Source organism: Paramisgurnus dabryanus, chromosome 11 (genome assembly GCF_030506205.2).
Source record: "Paramisgurnus dabryanus chromosome 11, PD_genome_1.1, whole genome shotgun sequence".
Taxonomy (NCBI): domain Eukaryota; kingdom Metazoa; phylum Chordata; class Actinopteri; order Cypriniformes; family Cobitidae; genus Paramisgurnus; species Paramisgurnus dabryanus.
In genome coordinates, this window is record NC_133347.1 from 37,808,863 (window position 1) to 37,812,416 (window position 3,554).

A 3,554-nucleotide genomic window follows, 5' to 3' on the forward strand; every position below is an offset into this window, starting at 1 on the left:
TGGCTTGCATTTTAGTTTTCTTCCAGCTATTTAGGGTTAGGAAGAACCGATAAATATAATCACCAAATATTTTTCTTTGAACATGCGGCAGTGTAATTGTCCACGTTTGTGTACAACATGTTCCAGTTACACTAAGGGCGCACTCACACTATCCAAACCAAACCGCGCTCAGGCGCGTTTGACCCCCAAAGCCTGGTTTGTTTGACAAGTGTGATCGTCCTGTTCCGTGCCCGGGTGCGGATTGGTTAATCGAGGTGGGCCGGAGCGCGGTTCACTTGGGCTCAGGCGCGGAAGGCTGTGGTGTGAGCACAATCACGCCTGAGCGCGATTCAAAAGGTGAAGACGTCAGTTGCGCGACCACTCACCTTCATCTGCCTCCGTAAAAACCTTTTGATGCGCGGGGTTACGTGAATGTCTGAGCTGCACACGTGACAGACCAACTAAGCAATATGATGACATGTGAGAGGGCTGTCTGTAATCGCGCACCAAACGACTCCGAATAAAAAACACAGACTTAACATTACGGTGGGTTCCAGTGTTAAGAGAGAGCTTTACTTCCAGCTTTTTCAAAACAATCGCATCTTAATGACGAAAGCGCGCCCGGACTCGGATCGATAAGAAGTACAGTGTGAGTGCGTGCACCTGGGAGAGTAGGGAGGGGTGACAATCGCGCTGGGGCTTGGTTTGGTTTGGATAATGTGAGTGCGCCCTAATTAAGTACTATGGTGCAAACAACAAAAAATGTGATGTCCACATATGTGGACACACCAGGTCTTAGGAGATTAAAAGTTCATTTTTTAGGTTGGGGGGTTTTAAATAACAGCTTATTACAAATATATCTAAAGGCTGCATGCAGATCATAGCACTTCCAACATTTTAAATGAAGTTAACAAAAGGGCTTTTAAATTTAAAATAGCAGGCCCCCCCCAACTATTGGTTTAAAAAAAGCTCTTCACAAACCTATAGGTGACTTCATGGACACTACATCCATATTTCTTACAGTCTATAATCATAACACTGGCAAGTGGCAAGTATTTTTATCTTTATTATTTTTAAATACAGTGATCTCCGGTATCGTGATGGTGGTCTTCTTTTTCTATGAACAAGATCTTCATCCTCACTCTCTAAGTTTGAAGTCACGGTTGCTTGATTTGCTTTGCACCTAGCTTCTTCATAGGTGTCTGGAAATAAAAAAGCATCAGTAAAAGACTAATCATTTTAAACCACAAAAGTATAGCAAACTACAAACAAACACTTTTTACCTGCATATCCCAGAATAGAGGCAACATGCTTCGACCAAAGTTTAGTGTCTGGTACATCTCTTCGTTTTACCTTGGCTGTGAAGTTTTTACGTGGCCAATAACAATATACAGTCTGTTGAGAATAAGAACTCAATTAAAATATATACACTGTTCAACAGCCATATACACTGTCGACTGATGACACATTTACAATCGTTTAAACTATTAGAAGGGTTAGAGGTAGTACCTCATTTGTAATATCAAGCCATGTGGAAGGCACAACATCAACAGTGTTATCTTCAGGAAATTTAATCACAGCATAGCAGTGATGTAATATCTAAAACAAAAAACAATAATAAGGGTAAAAGTCATGAAATACACAGAATTAAAAAGTTTGAGTTTTAGAGAGCACACTTTAAAAATTCTAAGAGGACATTTCATGAAAACCTGCCCTTTAATGATGTTGAAGTGCTATAATAGAGTCCCCAGTGCAACTCCCACCACTTAAAACGTTAAACAGAACAACCCGGTAACTTTGTTTTGTTAAGTCTTTCTTTACAAGCATGTGAAAAATAGATAATGAAGATTTCGTTCCCCATGTGATGAAGGAAGGGAATCTTAATAATACAGCTGCTTTATCTGAACATTACCAATCACAGGGCAGCCATTTAATGGAAGAGACAAAGAGATAGACATCACATCCAGACGACATTCCCTTCTTTCATATACAATGTCAATATCAACATAAGGTTGTTTTTACTGCTACAAATACATTTTCAGTTTATGTAGATTTGTCTTATAGATCATTTAAACATGCTTGTGTGGTTTTGTCTAAAAAATAAACTTCTGACATGTCATTATGATATGTCATTACGATGTACACAACTCTTATTATTCATCTATGCCTACGTGAATACAGTGTACATTTTACGTCACCTTTAAAATGGTTTAAAACATGTTATCTGTTTGTAATGTATGTAAACTCTTGGAACAGGGTTTCCCGGACAGGGTTTAGATTAATCCAGGACTTGGCCTTAGTTATATCAGGACATTAAAGTAGTTTTTACAAACATACCTTACAAAAATATTACTGGTGTGCACCTTAAGGCAAACAAAGCCATTGATGTGTTAATTTAAAAACATCTTGTACTGACATATTTTAAGGCAGCTCAAACATACATTTTAGCCTGGGACTAAGATAAGCCCTGTCTGGGAAACTGCCACTAATGTTACAAACATTAATAATAAACTGCAAGTAGTTGTATGATTTGCATTTGTTCTCCATTACTGTATTTATGGTTCTGTACAATTTCAGTACAGAGGTAAATACAGAACCATGATTTTTTTGTACCGTTACACCGCTAAGTCCTATCAATTATTTTCCAAGCATATTTTCTGGAAACCTTTCTCTTACAACAAACCTAAATTGTTGTTATTTGTAACTTGGGATCAATACAATAATTTTAAAATATGTCCTCCATTCACTTAAGATGTATAAAAAAACTTTACCTTAACCAATGACAAGGCAGACGTTGGAACAGGCACACTTCAAGATGTTGGTTGTAGTGATATGAATGAATATGAGATAGTAGGCTACTAATAAAGTGGCATTTATGTTGACAAATTGTTTTGACTGGCTAATTACTTCTATAAGATAAAAAATAAAAGGGGGTGGTGGGGAAAAATATGTAAAAACAATAATAAAAAAAAGAAAAAGATTACATCTCAGTATGAATGAAGCACTGAGAGGACAATGCAGACACCGTCCTCAGCCTCAATTAAAAATGCCTTTCTGACCAGCTGCCTCTCAGAAAATGTTTTCATTCTAGGGTGCCTTACTTGAGCCTTGTAAACACCAAACAACCTAGAGTCACAGGGATGCATAAAGAATGGCTCAAGTTTTTCATATATGTGGCAAAGTACCATTTTTTCTTTGTCTTCATTTTCACCTATGACAGAAGTGACCTCACAGCACTGAACATCACTGAGAACATAAACATTGTTGGGTTTTTGAGTATTAACCACAGCTTTGGATTGTGTTTTAAATTCCTCTCTGTGCTTGTCAATTTCACTGAGCCGTTTGACAATTTGCGACAGAGGATTTCTGCCAGAGCGCACCAACTTCTTCAGCTGATGTAGGTAATTTTCAAAAGGAAATGCACTACATTCATCTAGCCCTCCATATATACATGCATCAGATGCAAGGTGAACCATTGAGTGCACATTGTACACCAAGAACGCATCCCCATAAAACTTTCTACCATCCTCCACAAAGTGAACCAAAAGATCTGCTGCATATGAGTTATAGGGCCC

At 38.1% G+C, this 3,554-nt stretch overlaps 1 long non-coding RNA gene across 1 annotated transcript; it reads right to left on the reverse strand.

Annotated features, from left to right (window-relative positions):
- Positions 1-1,059: 1,059 nt before the first annotated feature.
- LOC135718370 (uncharacterized) lies at positions 1,060-3,062 on the reverse strand. Its single transcript, XR_010520732.2, has 3 exons — positions 1,489-3,062; positions 1,263-1,374; positions 1,060-1,181 (listed from the first exon to the last, which is right to left on the reverse strand). It is a non-coding gene; the product is annotated as an uncharacterized lncRNA (long non-coding RNA).
- Positions 3,063-3,554: the final 492 nt, after the last annotated feature.